This window comes from Lolium perenne, chromosome 2, assembly GCF_019359855.2.
Source record: "Lolium perenne isolate Kyuss_39 chromosome 2, Kyuss_2.0, whole genome shotgun sequence".
Taxonomy (NCBI): domain Eukaryota; kingdom Viridiplantae; phylum Streptophyta; class Magnoliopsida; order Poales; family Poaceae; genus Lolium; species Lolium perenne.
Genome location: NC_067245.2, coordinates 326,702,466 through 326,718,991, shown reverse-complemented (window position 1 = coordinate 326,718,991; position 16,526 = coordinate 326,702,466). Strand labels below are relative to the sequence as shown.

The following is a 16,526-nucleotide window of genomic DNA, read 5'->3' as shown; positions in this document are numbered from 1 at the left end:
AATTCTAACAGATAGCATAGGAACACTAACTTGTTTGGGTTTATTAGGATGTGAAACAATATTAGAAGCATCTTCACAGAAAATAATATGACCTTCCTCCAAATTTTCAGTCACAAGATCTTTAACTATTGCAACAGCAGGTTCAACTTTTATTTGTTCCTCAGGTTCTATAGGTTTCTTTTCACTTTTATGAACCGCACTATTTATAACAGAATACTCCTTCATTTTAGCAGGGAAAGGAGTTTTTTCAATATAAGCTTCAGGAATAACATGATCAACAGTTTCAACTACAACGCATTTATTAATAGATGAATCAATTTTATCTTTGTACGGTTCATGATACTTATCAAAATTCTTCTTAGGCAATTCATAATGAGAGGAAAAAGCTTTATAAAGATTTGCAGCAACTTGAGAATCAAGACCATATGTAGCACTCATATTACGAAATTTATCAGTATCCATAAAAGCTTCAATGCATTTATAATCATAAATTATACCTGATTCTCTATCCTTGTCGTTCTCCCAACCTTCAGTATTTTCTTGGATCCGATCAAGAATGTCCCTTTTAAACTCTTCTTTGTTGCGTGTAAATGATCCAGAACAAGAAGTATCCAGCAAGGTCTTGTCTTGAAAAGAAAGTCTTGCATAGAAATTATCAATAATAACATTACCAGGAAGCTCATGAATGGGGCATTTGAGCATTAAAGACTTCAATCTCCCCCAAGCTTGGGCAATACTTTCTCCATCATGGGGCCAGAAATTATATATGCGGTTACGATCTTTGTGAATTTCACTTGGAGGATAGAATTTGGAATAAAATAAAGACACAATGTCCTCCCAATCAAGAGAATCACCATTCTTCAGCAATTTATACCAATGCGCCGCTTTACCAGACAGCGATATAGAGAATAGTTTCTTTCTAACTTCATTCATAGCAATACCTGCACATTTGAATAACCCGCATAATTCATGCAAAAACAGTAAATGATCACCAGGATGGACAGTTCCATCCCCTTCATAGCGGTTATCCATAACACGTTCAATAATTTTCATAGGTATTTTATATGGTATCACTTCCTCACCTGGCGCCTCATCCACTACCGTTGCAGTAGTAGTAGATTTCCCAAATAGAAATTGAAGAGAAGATCTCTCCATAATGACTTATAGCAAGAAAGTAAATAAAATCAGCACAAACAAGAAAGGTTTTCCTTACCAATTCCACTTACCAATAGCGCTTCACTCCCCGGCAACGGCGCCTTTAAAATAGTCTTGATGACCCACAAGTATAGGGGGTGTATCGTAGTATCTTCGATAAGTAAGAATGTCGATCCCAACGAGGAGCAGAAGGTGTTGACAAGCAGTTTCGATGAAGGATTCACTGTAAATGCTCACAGACAAGTATTCAGGGGGTTTTGATGTAACAGTTGAATAAAGTACGAGTAAGTAAAGTGCGAGAGTAACAATTGCAGCGAGTGGCCCAATCCTTTTTAGCACAAAGGACAAGCCGGGTTGTTTACTTATAATGACCAAACGTTCTTGAGGACACACGGGATTTTAGTCTAGTGCTTTCGCTACATACAGCTGATTAATCTTCATTGTTTTGATAAGTGTTGTGTGGGTGAACCTATGCTAATGTACCGCCCTTCCTAGGACTAATACATACTTGTGATTATACCCCTTGCAACCATCCGCAACTACAAGAAAGTAATTAAGATAAATCTAACCACAGCCTTAAACTCTGAGATCCTGCGATCCCTCCTGCATCGATATACCAACGGGGGCTCAGGTTTCTGTCACTCTGGCAACCCCGCAATTGGCAAACGAGTACAAGATGTATTCCCCTAGGCCCATAAATGGTGAAGTATCATGTAGTCGACGTTCACACGACACCACTAGAAGAATGACACCACAACTTAAATATCATAACATTGAATATTACTCAACCATAATTCACTACTAACATTTAGACTTCACCCATGTCCTCAAGAACTAAACGAACTACTCACGAGACATCATATGGAACATGATCAGAGGTGATATGATAATGAATAACAATCTGAACATAAACCTTGGTTCAACGGTTTCACTCAATAGCATCAATAACAAGTAGAAATCAACACCGGGAGAGTTTCCCCTATCAAACAATCAAGATCAAACCCAAATTGCTACAGCGGTGACGAGGTGCTGCGGTGGAGATGGCGATGATGATGATGAAGATGATGGTGATGGCGATGGAGATGATGTCCAGCTCGATGGCGGTGACGATGGCGTCGATTTCCCCCTCCGGGAGGGAATTTCCCCGGCGGATTCCTGCCCGCCGGAGAGCTCTTTTCTCTCTGGTGTTCTCCGCCCCGCAGAGGCGGCTGTGGCTCTTCGCGACGTACCCTCTGGAGCTTAGGTTTTCGGGACGAAGGGTTTCGCGAAGAAAAGGAGGCGAAAGGGGCTGTGGGGCCCCCACACCACAAGGTGGCGCGGCCAGGCCATGGGCCACGCCGCCCTATGGTCTGGGCCCACCTTGGGTCCAGCTGGCTCCCCCTTCTGGCTTCCTTCGTCATCTGGAAAAATAGGATTTTTGGTATAATTTCCTTCCGCAGTTGATCTTCCGAAATATTGCGTTCTAACGGTGCTTTTTCTAGCAGAATCCTGGCTCCGGTGCTCGATCCTCCAATAATCATGAAATATGCAAAATAGATGAAATAACATAAGTATTGTGTCCCAATATGAAATATATCAATGAATAACAGCAAATTATGATATAAAATAGTGATGCAAATTGGACGTATCAGGCATCCCCTTCTTCATCGACAACTTATCAGGTTTCTTTTCTTGAAACTATATTTTTATTCAGTCACATCTTATGTACTTTACTTGGAGCGTCTGTGTGCTTTTGTTTGTGTTTTTGTTTGAATAAATGCTTGTGTGGGAGAGAGACACGCTCCGCTGGTTCGTATGAACACATGTGTTCTTAGCTTTTAATGTTCATGGCGAAGGTTGAAACTGCTTCGTTCATTGTTATATGGTTGGAAACGGAAAATGCTACATGTAGTAATTGATAAAATGTCTTGGATAATGTGATACTTGGCAATTGTTGTGCTCATGTTTAAGCTCTTGCATCATATACTTTGCACCTATTAATGAAGAAATACATAGAGCTTGCTAAAATTTGGTTTGCATAATTGGTCTCTCTAAGGTCTAGATAATTTCTAGTAAAGAGTTTGAACAACAAGGAAGACGGTGTAGAGTCTTATAATGTTTACAATATGTCTTTTATGTGAGTTTTGCTGCACCGGTTCATCCTTGTGTTTGTTTCAAATAACCTTGCTAGCCTAAACCTTGTATCGAGAGGGAATACTTCTCATGCATCCAAAATCCTTGAGCCAACCACTATGCCATTTGTGTCCACCATACCTACCTACTACATGGTATTTCTCCGCCATTCCAAAGTAAATTTCTTGAGTGCTACCTTTAAATTTCCATCATTCGCCTTTGCAATATATAGCTCATGGGACAAAATAGCCTTAAAAACTATTGTGGTATTGAATATGTACTTATGCACTTTATCTCTTATTAAGTTGCTTGTTGTGCGATAACCATGCTCCTGGGGACGCCATCAACTCTTTGTTGAATATCATGTGAGTTGCTATGCATGTTCGTCTTGTCTGAAGTAAGGGAGATTTACCACTCATTAAATGGCTAGAGCATGCATACTGTTAGAGAAGAACATTGGGCCGCTAACTAAAGCCATGAATCATGGTGGAAGTTTCAGTTTGGACATAAAACCTCAATCTCTTATGAGAATATTATCTGTTGTTGAATGCTTAAGCATTAAAAGAGGAGTCCATTATCTGTTGTCTATGTTGTCCCGGTATGGGTGTCTAAGTTGAAGAATGATCAAAAGCGAGAAATCCAAATGCGAACTTTCTCCTTAGACCCTTGTACAGGCGGCATAGAGGTACCCCTTTGTGACACTTGGTTGAAACATATGTTATGCAATGATAATCTGTGTTAATCCGAGCTAATTAGGACAAGGTGCGGGCACTACTAGTATACTATGCATGAGGCTTGCAACTTGTAAGGTATAATTTACATGATACATATGCTTTATTACTACCGTTGACAAAATTGTTCCATGTTTTCAAAATAAAAGCTCTAGCATAAATATAGCAATCGATGCTTTCCTCTTTGAAGGACCTTTCTTTTACTTTTATGTTGAGTCAGTTCACCTATTTCTCTCCACCTCAAGAAGCAAACACTTGTGTGAACTGTGCATTGATTCCTACATACTTGCATATTGCACTTGTTATATTACTTTACATTGACACTATCCATGAGATATACATGTTATAAGTTGAAAGCAACCGCTGAAACTTAATCTTCCTTTGTGTTGCTTCAATACCTTTACTTTGATTTATTGCTTTATGAGTTAACTCTTATGCAAGACTTATTGATGCTTGTCTTGAAGTACTATTCATGAAAAGTCTTTGCTTTATGATTCAGTTGTTTACTCATGTCATTACCATTGTTTTGATCGCTGCATTCATTACATATGCTTACAATAGTATGATCAAGGTTATGATGGCATGTCACTCCAGAAATTATCTTTGTTATCGTTTACCTGCTCGGGACGAGCAGGAACTAAGCTTGGAGATGCTGATACGTCTCCGACGTATCGATAATTTCTTATGTTCCATGCCACATTATTGATGATATCTACATGTTTTATGCATACTTTATGTCATATTTATGCGTTTTCCGGAACTAACCTATTGACGAGATGCCGAAGTGCCAGTTCCTGTTTTCTGCTGTTTTTGGTTTCAGAAATCCTAGTAAGGAAATATTCTCGGAATCGGACGAAATCAACGCCCAACATCCTATTTTTCCCGGAAGGTTCCAGAGCATCGAAGAAGTACCGGAGAGGAGCCAGGGGGCCCCACACGCCAGGGCAGCGCGGCCAAGGGGTGGGGCGCGCCCCCCTAGTGTGTGGGCCCACCAGGCCCCCTCCGAGGCTGCCCTTTCGCCTACTTAAGGTCTCCGTCGCGAAAACCCTATGACGTTCGACGAAACCTTCCAGAGCCGCCGCCATCGCGAAGCCAAGATCTGGGGGACAGGAGTCTCTGTTCCGGCACGCCGCCGGGACGGGGAAGTGCCCCCGGAAGGCTTCTCCATCAACACCACCGCCATCTTCATCAACGCTGCTGTCTCCCATGAGGAGGGAGTAGTTCTCCATCGAGGTTCGGGGCTGTACCGGTAGCTATGCGGTTCATCTCTCTCCTATGTACTTCAATACAATAATCTCATGAGCTGCCTTACATGATTGAGATTCATATGATGATGCTTGTAATCTAGATGTCATTATGCTAGTCAAGTGGATTTTACTTATGTGATCTCCGGAGACTCCTTGTCCCACGTGTGTAAAGGTGACAGTGTGTGCACCGTGTGGGTCTCTTAGGCTATATTTCACAGAATACTTATTCACTGTTATGAATGGCATAGTGAAGTGCTTATTTATATCTCTTTATGATTGCAATGTGTTTTGTATCACAATTTATCTGTGTGCTACTCTAGTGATGTTATTAAAGTAGTTTATTCCTCCTGCACGGTGTAATGGTGATAGTGTGCGCATCGTGTAGTACTTGGCGTAGGCTATGATTGTGATCTCTTGTAGATTATGAAGTTAACTATTGCTATGATAGTATTGATGTGATCTATTCCTCCTTTCGTAGTGTGAAGGTGACAGTGTGCATGCTATGTTAGTACTTGGTTTGGTTATGTTGATCTGTTATGCACTCTAAGGTTATTTAAATATGAACATTGAATATTGTGGAGCTTGTTAACTCCGGCATTGAGAGTTCGTGTAATCCTACACAGTTAGTGGTGTTCATCATCCAACAAGAGGGTGTAGAGTCTAGCATCTATTTATTTATTCTGTTATGTGATCAATGTTGAGAGTGTCCGCTAGTGAAAGTATGATCCCTAGGCCTTGTTCCTAAATACTGCTATCGCTGCTTGTTTACTGTTTTACTGCATTTACACTGCCTGCAATATTACTACCATCAATCGCACGCTGCCAAGCACTTTTCTCGCGTCACATTACTACTGCTCATATTCATTCATACCACCTGTATTTCACTATCTCTTCGCCGAACTAGTGCACCTATTAGGTGTGTTGGGGACACAAGAGACTTCTTGCTTTGTGGTTGTAGGGTTGCATGAGAGGGATATCTTTGACCTCTTCCTCCCTGAGTTCGATAAACCTTGGGTGATCCACTTAAGGGAAACTTGCTGCTGTTCTACAAACCTCTGCTCTTGGAGGCCCAACACTGTCTACAAGAATAGAAGCACCCGTAGACATCAACGACTCAACCTTGTATCTTCTCATACTCTATCATACTATCTTGAGATGTATAAATAATTCTTCACTTGGAATCAAGCTCTCAAGATCTTGATCATCCATTGCTTATCACATAAGATAGAGTATGGCTAATATTGAGTTCCACATAAGAACTCCATCTTCATTTCTTCTTCTTGATCATATCACATATGTATCTTTAAATCGATGATCTTGATGGCAATCTAATATGATCTAAAATTATGCGTAGAGAGATGTTTTTAGCCTTTGTTCGTTGGTTGATCTTTACTGAAACTTTGTGTTATCCTTGAAATGTAAACTCTGAATCTATATTTTGCAATGAATAAGGATGTGTGTATCACTTTGATGCAGAGGCCGGGGCTTTGCTCCCCTATTCGGAAAAAAGGCATGGAGACAAGCACCATGCCAACAACAGAATCTTGCATCTACTTGCTCATCTCAAGAACAGCTATGCCAATGCCAACGACAACAACCATGAATTTAAGAAGGTACGGAAATGCAATGGCAAGCAGGCCGACTAGGACCTGCTCATAATCTACTTTTTTAAAAAGTGTTCATTATTGAAAAATAAACTAAAGTTCCGCATTGACTTGGACTAAAACCCATGCAAGGTGAGGGGAAATGCAGACAAGGACGTATATTGACCTAGATTTCCTATTCAGTCAGTCGTACGGCACGTGTGCCCACACACAGATTAGACTGCTCATAGTGGCAGTAACATCATATACTTCAAGGTACTTTGGTGATATGACATAACAAGAAATGAAGGAAAAGATTGTGGTGATAATTAGCTATGTTACCATAACATCACACACTCTAAGACAAAATCAGTCTACAAGCTAATAAATGAGATTTTGCATTATACCACCTCTATGTTACTCCCTCCGTCCCGGTTCACATGACTTTCCACTACGAAGGTAATACCATTGACTAGTAACTTATGCATGACACCACCTTATGTTACTCCCAACTATGAGTAGCCTTAGCAATTCATAATTATGATTGAAGTAGCACGTGTATCACAATAGTAGTAAGTTTCTTTTTTTTCTTTTTAGAAAATCACAATAGTAAGTATTGTTTTCCCCATGACTAAAATACATCATTGACTTAGACCTGAACCCAACGCAAGGTGAGGAGAAAGTTAGACAAGGACGTATATTGACCTTCTAGATTTCATATTCAGTCAGTCGGAGGGCGCGCGCGCACACACAGGGATTAGCAATTCATAACTAGTATGATTGAAGAAGTATGTGTATCACAATAGTAAGTATTGTTTTCCCCATGATCAGCAGGGCGACAGGCATCATGCACAAAACTGAATCTTGCATTTGCAGCAGACTTGCAGATCTCAGGAACAGATATGCAATGCCAACTACGACGACAACAACCCTGTCTGAATTAAGAAGGCAATCCAATCGCAAGCAGAGGAGGACCGACGACGACCTAGTCACACTCTACATCTTGCTGCTGCTGACGCCCCGGCGAGTGGGTCTCATCTCCTTGGCGAGGTTCCGGAGCACGTACTTCTGAATCTTGCTGGTGGACGTCTTGGGCAGCTCGGCGCGGAACACGACCGTCTTGGGCACCATGTACCCGGCCATGCGCTCCCGGCTCCACGCGATCACCTCCGCCACGCTTGCCACGGCGCCGTCCTTGAGGCCCACAAACGCGCACGGCGTCTCGCCCCAGAACTCGTCGGCCGCGCCACCACCGCCGCCTCGTTCACCGCCGGGTGCTCGTACAGCACCGACTCCACCTCGACGCTGCTGATGTTCTCGCCGCCGCTGATGATCACGTTCTTGGACCGGTCCCGGATCTCCAGGTACCCGTCCGGGTGCATCACGCCCCAGGGGCGGAGCTGGACTTTTTTCCACCCTGATGCATCTTCAAGCAACTCTTCCTTGGGCTGAGAAAAATGGGCTTTCCTGATGCACTCTTAGTGGGCTAAGGTGATGCACAGGGCCTTTTTTGGTCTCAAATACAAGCAAAAAAAATCTGGACCCTGATGCCTGTGCATCAGGGTGAGCCCATTGGGCTCCGCCCCTGTCACGCCCACGTCGCCCGTGTAGAACCACCCGTCGTCCCGGATGGCCGCCCTCGTCGCATCCTCGTCCTTGAAGTACCCCATCGTGACGCACCCGCCGCGGAGCACGATCTCACCCATCGTGGCGCCGTCCCGCGGCACGCTGCGGCCGGTCTCGCCGTCCACGATGTCCACATCGGCCATGCACGCCGTCTAATGGAAAAACTTATTTGTTTTTCCATTAGACGAAATATGAATTTCTCAGTGGCGGACTAAAGATGGTCAGAAAATCACCCACGAGCCAGCATCATTAAATTCACACATGGCCACCATAAGCAGCCCAGCACGCACCTTGTACCTCACCAAACAATTGAGCAAAAAGGCATGGGTAGGAACCACTTCACTAATGTGCAGATTGTTAGATGTATATATGTCTATTGTAGTTTCCCCATATGTTAGGAGGCTTTCTGCATATGTGCACCTATACATGTACTATATATTGTGGCATTTGGCCCCCTGGTAATACAACAAGCATATTATCATAACATGGTATCAGAGCAAAATCGATTCTTGTTCCCGGCCGAAGTTCTTCCTCCGCTCGATTCCCGGCCGAAGTTGGTCGATCTTCTCTGCTCTGCCTCGATTCCCACCCGCCCCGCTCGTCCGTCTTCGATTCCCCAAGGCCGCCGCCCCTGTCTAGGAGATCTGCTCCCGATTCCCCGGCGCACGCCGTGGCCTCCTCCTCGATCTCCACTCGCGTCCGCCCGCCTCCTGCTTCGCTCCGGCCGATTCGCCCCGGGCTCCTCCCGCCGCACGCCAGGACGCCGCCCGACGCCCTCGTCCTCGCCCAGTCCAGGCCTCGTCCTCACCTAGCTCCTGCAGGCCCGACCTGCTCTGCTCTCCACCGGCCTGTTTCTTGACTTCGATCTGTTCCAAAAAAAAATCAAAAAAAAAAATCAAAAAAAAGAAAAGAAAAAAATACTATCGTCGGCTGTTGTTACCCGATGTCTTCTTCCGCTGATCCCGCCTTATCTTTGGGCCTCCCTTCGGTACTTGGTATTTGTCTGCTGCCTCCGTGTATGCCTCCGTTTGCGGCCTCTTCACGCGGCTCTGCCCGCGCTTCACCGACTCCGTCTATGTCGGCTCACCGCTCTATACCGATTTTTGCGGTCTCTTCATGCGGCTCTGCCCGCGTGATGCGCGTGAGACACACGTCCGTTGGGAACCCCAAGAGGAAGGTGTGATGTGCACAGCAGTAAGTTTTCCCTCAGAAAGAAACCAAGGTTTATCGAACCAGTAGGAGGCAAGAAGCACGTTGAAGGTTGTTGGTGGCGAAGTGTAGTGCGGCGCAACACCAGGGATTCCGGCGCCAACGTGGAACCTGCACAACACAATCACAGTACTTTGCCCCAACGTAACAGTGAGGTTGTCAATCTCACCGGCTTGCTGTAAACAAAGGATTAGATGTATAGTGTGGATGATGATGATTTGTTTGCGAAGAACAGTAAAGAACAATTGCAGTAGATTGTATTTCAGATGTAAAGAATAGGACCGGGGTCCATAGTTCACTAGTGGTGTCTCTCCCATAAGATAAACAGATGTTGGGTGAATAAATTACAGTTGGGCAATTGACAAATAAAGAAGGCATAACAATGCACATACATATATCATGATGAGTACTATGAGATTTAATCAGGGCATTACGACAAAGTACATAGACCGCTATCCAGCATGCATCTATGCCTAAAAAGTCCACTTTCAGGTTATCATTCGAACCCCTTCCGGTATTAAGTTGCAAGCAACAGATAATTGCATTAGGTATGGTGCGTAATGTAATCAACACAAATATCCTTAGACAAAGCATCGATGTTTTATCCCTAGTGGCAACAGCACATCCACAACCTTAGAACTTTCTGTCACTGTCCCAGATTTAATGGAGGCATGAACCCACTATCGAGCATAAATACTCCCTCTTGGAGTCACAAGTATCAACTTGGCCAGAGCATTTACTAGCAACGGAGAGCATGCAAGAACATAAACAACATATATGATATATTGATAATCAACTTGACATAGTATTCAATATTCATCGGATCCCAACAAACACAACATGTAGCATTACAAATAGATGATCTTGATCATGATAGGTAGCTCACAAGATCTAACATGATGGCACAATGAGGAGAAGACAACCATCTAGCTACTGCTATGGACCCATAGTCCAGGGGTGGACTACTCACACATCGATCCGGAGGCGATCATGGCGATGAAGAGACCTCCGGGAGATGATTCCCCTCTCCGGCAGGGTGCCGGAGGCGATCTCCTGAATCCCCCGAGATGGGATTGGTGGCGGCGGCGTCTCTGGAAGGTTTTCCGTATCGTGGCTCTCGGTACTGGGGGTTTCGCGACGAAGACTATATGTAGGCGGAAGGGCAGGTCAGGGGGCGTCACGAGGGGCCCACACAACAGGCCGGCGCGGCCAGGGCTTGGGCCGCGCCGCCCTACTGTGTGGCCACCTCGTGGCCCCACTTCGTTTCCTCTTCGGACTTCTGGAAGCTTCGTGGAAAAAATAGGCCCCTGGGCGTTGATTTCGTCCAATTCCGAGAATATTTCCTTACTAGGATTTCTGAAACCAAAAACAGCAGAAACAAAGAATCGGCTCTTCGGCATCTCGTCAATAGGTTAGTGCCGGAAAATGCATAATAATGACATAAAGTGTGTATAAAACATGTGAGTATCATCATAAAAGTAGCATGGAACATAAGAAATTATAGATACGTTTGGGACGTATCACCGCGCTTCGCCGACTTCGTCTACGTCGGCCCGTCGCTCTACATCGACTTTTGCGGCCTCTTCCCGCGGTTATGGTCGCGCTTCGTCGACTCCGTCTGTGTCGGCCTGCCGCTCTACATCGACTTCCGCGGCCTCTTCGCGTGGTTATGACCGCGCTTTGCCGACTCTGTCTTCATCGACATGTTGCTCCCCGTCGCTCCCTTTGGTGGCCTCTGTGCGTGTGGGTGATAGCTCCTCGTCGGCACCTGATTGTACGTCGACCTCTCCAGTCGCGCCCCTCTCTGCGCATGAGATAGCGTAGCTTCACTGCCTGCTTGATGCTTGGGATTCTAGTTTACATCAGCAGCCTCGCGGTCCGAGTCTCCGCCCTCGTCCTCATTGCACCTACTGTGGCAAGGTTGGCCACACTTCCTCCACCTGCTGGACGCGGGATCCCGCCACGCGTCAGCCGGTTCCAGGATCGTCGCGGGCTGGCACTTCGGGATCTTCTGCAGTTGTACTCTCTGATCAGGACATTCCCAGGGGTCTTCGTGGTCTGCTCGCTACTCCAGACTCTTCCTCGCCGGGTGCTGCTGGTTCTGTGACTGGCTCATCTGGCACTGCGCGACCACCACTTTCTACACAGTCAGGTATGTCCCCGTGGTATCTGGATTCTGGAGCTTCCTTTCATATGACCTCTGAGTCCTCTATTCTGTCTGCTCTTCGGTCTCTTATTTCTCCTATCCGTGTTGTCACGGCTGATGGTACCTCTATTCCTGTTTCTAGTACATGCACCCTTTCTACTCCCTCTTTCTCTGTCCCTGATGTTTCTCATGTTCCTCGCCTTCAGATGAACCTTTTCTCTGCTAGCCAGCTCACCGATTCTGGTTGTCGCGTCATTCTTGACGCTGAGTCTTGTGCGGTTTAGGATCGTCGCACACAGGCCCTGGTTGGAGCTGGCCCTCGTAGCCGTCAGTCTCCGGGGCTTTGGGAGTTAGACTGACTTTGTGTTCCTTCCGCTGCCACTTCATCTGCCAGTTCTCCTCCGGTTGTTGCCTCTGTCACCGGCTCTTTTCAGCAGTGGCATCATCGTCTTGGTCACCTTTGTGACTCTCGCCTGTCGTCTTTGGTTCATCGTGGCCTTCTGGGGTCTGTTTCTGGAGATGGGTCGTTACACTTTGTCGGGGGTTGTAGGTTAGGCAAACAGATTCAGCTTCCCTATCCTACTAGTGTGTCTGTCACTCAGCGACCGTTCGATTTAGTCCATTCAGATGTTTGGGGTCCGGCTCCCTTCGCTTCGAAAGGGGGCCATCGATACTATATCTTATTCATTGATGATTTTTCACGGTACACCTGGGTGTTTTTCATGCACTCTCGCAGTGAGGTGCTCTCTATTTATCAGCTTTTTTTGGCCATGGTCCGCACTCAGTATTCCTCACCCATTCGCGTGTTCCGTGTTGATTCGGCTGGTGAGTATATCTCTCAGCACCTTCGTGGTGTCCTTGCTGAGGAGGGCACCCTCGCTCAGTTTTCTTGTCCCGGCGCGCATGCTCAAAATGGCGTCGCCGAGCGTAAGCATCATCATCTTCTTGAGACCACCCGTGCTATGATGATTGCCTCTTCTCTTCCGCCACATTTCTAGGCTGAGGCTGTCACTACGTCGGCCCACCTCATTAACATTCAGCCTTCCGCTGCTCTACAGGGTGGCATTCCTCTCGAGCGTCTCTCTGGTGTTTCTCCAGACTACTCGACTCTCCGTTCTTTTGGTTGCGTCTGCTATGTCCTTCTGCCTCCTCGCGAACGCACCAAACTGACCGCTCAGTCTGTTGAGTGTGTTTTTCTCGGATACAGTGATGAGCATAAGGGCTATCGCTGTTGGGACCCCGTTGGTCGTCGGATGCGCATCTCTCGTGACGTCACGTTTGATGAGACGCGTACCTTCTATCCTCGCCCCACCTCGGGTACTTACCCGGTGGATGATATCTCTTTTCTTCTTTTTTCGGATGCACCCTCTGCTGTCCCTCCTCCCCTCCCTCCTACTTCTGATGCGCCCCCTTCGGCGCCATCCTCTCGTTCGTCTAGTCCACCTAGTACTGCTCGTTCTCCGGCTTCGGCTCCTTCCGATGTTGTCCCTTCTTCCTCTTCTTCTGATGACTTATCTTCTGCAGATGAGCTTCCCCCTTCCCGACCTATTCGTCAGCGTCGTGCTCCAGTTCGTTACTCTCCTAGTCAGTATGGTCTCTCTGTCGTTTCCGAGCTGACTTCTTATCGGGATGCCGAGCGTCATCCTGAATGGCAGCTTGCCATGGCTGAGGAGATCGCTGCGCTTGAGCGCACTGGCACTTGGGATCTTGTTTCTCCCCCTTCTGGTGTTCGTCCCATCACGTGTAAGTGGGTCTATAAAATTAAGACTCGCTCTGATGGATCTCTTGAGCGCTATAAAGCGCGTCTTGTGGCTCGTGGTTTTCAGCAGGAGCACGGCCGTGACTATGATGAGACTTTTGCCCCTGTGGCTCATATGACTACTGTGCGTACCCTTCTTGCTGTTGCTTCTGTTCGCCGCTGGTCTGTCTCCCAGCTTGATGTTCAGAATGCTTTTCTTAATGGCGAGTTGAGTGAGGAGGTTTACATGCTGCCTCCTCCTGGGTATTCTGTTCCCGATGGGATGGTTTGTCGTCTTCGACGTTCTCTCTATGGTCTCAAAAAGGCCCCTCGTGCCTGGTTTGAGCGCTTCGCCTCTGTCGTGACTGCTGCTGGTTTCTCTCCTAGTCTTCCTGATCCAGCACTTTTCGTTCACACTTCTCCTCGTGGACGTACTCTTCTTCTTCTCTATGTTGATGATATGATCATTACTGGTGATGATCCTGAGTATATTGCCTTCGTCAAGGCTCGTCTTCGTGATCAGTTTCTTATGACTGATCTTGGTCCTCTTCGCTATTTTCTTGGCATTGAGGTTTCCTTCACTTCTGATGACTTTTCTATCTCTCAGGAAAAGTACATTCAGGATCTTCTGCTCGTGCTGCTCTTGGGGATGAGCGCACAGTCGATACTCCTATGGAGCTTAATGTTAAGCTTCGTCCTACTGATGGTGATCCTCTTCCTGATCCCACCCGTTATCGCCATCTTGTTGGGAGTCTTGTTTATCTTGCTGTCACTCGTCCTGATATTTCTTATCCTGTTCATATTCTGAGTCAGTTTGTCTCAGCTCCTACCACTGTTCACTATAGTCATCTCCTCTGTGTTCTTCGTTATCTTCGTGGCACGATCACTCGTCGCCTTTTCTTTCCCCGTTCCAGCTCTCTCCAGCTCCAGTGCTATTCGGATGCTACATGGGCGAGTGATCATACGGATCGTCGTTCGCTTTCTGCTTACTGTGTGTTTCTTGGTGGTTCGCTTGTTGCTTGGAAGACGAAGAAACAAGTCGCAGTTTCCCGTTCGAGTGTTGAGGCTGAGTTGCGGGCTATGGCTGTGTTGATTGCTGAGGTGACTTCGTTACGGTGGTTGCTTGCAGATTTTGGGGTCTCTGTTACGACACCCACTCCACTTTTGTCTGACAGTACAGGTGCTATCAGTATTGCACGTGATCCGGTCAAGCTTGAGCTGACCAAGCATATCAGCGTGGATGCTTTTTACACACGTGCACGTGCACAGGATGATGTTGTTGCGGTTCATTATGTGCCTTCAGATTTGCAGTTGGCGGATTTCTTTACGAAGGCACAGACTCGAGCGCAGCATGATTTCTTACTCTCCAAACTCAGTGTTGTGGATCCACCATGAGTTTGAGGGGGGGGGGTGTTAGATGTATATATCTGTCTATTGTAGTTTCCCCATATGTTAGGGGGCTTTCTGCATATGTGCACCTGTACATGTACTATATATTGTGGCCTTTGGCCCCCTGGTAATACAACAAGCATATTATCATAACACAGATCAGCCTACAACACATCACAGACATGCAGGAACAAGTACATCATCGACACAACTGCTGGGATTTGCAACGCCGGTGAGCTGACCTTCCCGGTGGGACAACACATTTTTCTACTTGTTTTTTTCCTCTACTCCATTTATAGTTCCAAACATTGCACAGTCGCTGTCGCCCATCAACCACCTTGAGACCGGTAAAAGGAAAACCTAGCAAAGCCATACCTTTGCCTTGCGCATCCTGCTTGATCTTGATGATAGCTCTTCAAGCTCCACACAAGCCGGAATGCCTCAACTTGATCATCGTTGCTTCGTGAAGACTCACAAATGCTCCCCCATACACCATGATGGGAAAGCTTCATTGATGCACATCTTCACATGTCCATTATCGCCACATTGACGGCAAGCTTCAAGTATGTGATCCACTTGAGATGCTCATCTTGAACATGCACGACTGATACGTCTCCGACGTATCGATAATTTCTTATGTTCCATGCCACATTATTGATGATATCTACATGTTTTATGCATACTTTATGTCATATTTATGCGTTTTCCGGAACTAACCTATTGACGAGATGCCGAAGTGCCGGTTCTGTTTCTGTTGTTTTTGGTTTCAGAAATCCTAGTAAGGAAATATTCTCGGAATCGGACGAAATCAACGCCCAACATCCTATTTTTCCCGGAAGGTTCCAGAGCATCGAAGAAGTACCGGAGAGGAGCCAGGGGGCCCACACGCCAGGGCGGCGCGGCCAAGGGGTGGGGCGCGCCCCCCTAGTGTGTGGGCCCACCAGGCCCCCTCCGAGGCTGCCCTTTCGCCTACTTAAGGTCTCCGTCGCGAAAACCCTATGACGTTCGACGAAACCAGAGAAAACCTTCCAGAGCCGCCGCCATCGCGAAGCCAAGATCTGGGGGACAGGAGTCTCTGTTCCGGCACGCCACCGGGACGGGGAAGTGCCCCCGGAAGGCTTCTCCATCAACACCACCGCCATCTTCATCAACGCTGCTGTCTCCCATGAGGAGGGAGTAGTTCTCCATCGAGGTTCGGGGCTGTACCGGTAGCTATGTGGTTCATCTCTCTCCTATGTACTTCAATACAATAATCTCATGAGCTGCCTTACATGATTGAGATTCATATGATGATGCTTGTAATCTAGATGTCATTATGCTAGTCAAGTGGATTTTACTTATGTGATCTTCGGAGACTCCTTGTCCCACGTGTGTAAAGGTGACAGTGTGTGCACCGTGTGGGTCTCTTAGGCTATATTTCACAGAATACTTATTCACTGTTATGAATGGCATAGTGAAGTGCTTATTTATATCTCTTTATGATTGCAATGTGTTTTGTATCACAATTTATCTGTGTGCTACTCTAGTGATGTTATTAAAGTAGTTTATTCCTCCTGCACGGTGTAATGGTGACAGTGTGTGCATCGTGTA

General features: G+C 46.3%; 1 pseudogene; it reads right to left on the bottom strand.

Annotated features, from left to right (window-relative positions):
• Positions 1-7,623: 7,623 nt before the first annotated feature.
• On the bottom strand, positions 7,624-8,590 carry LOC139835370 (2-methylpropanoate--CoA ligase CCL4-like; annotated as a pseudogene).
• Positions 8,591-16,526: the final 7,936 nt, after the last annotated feature.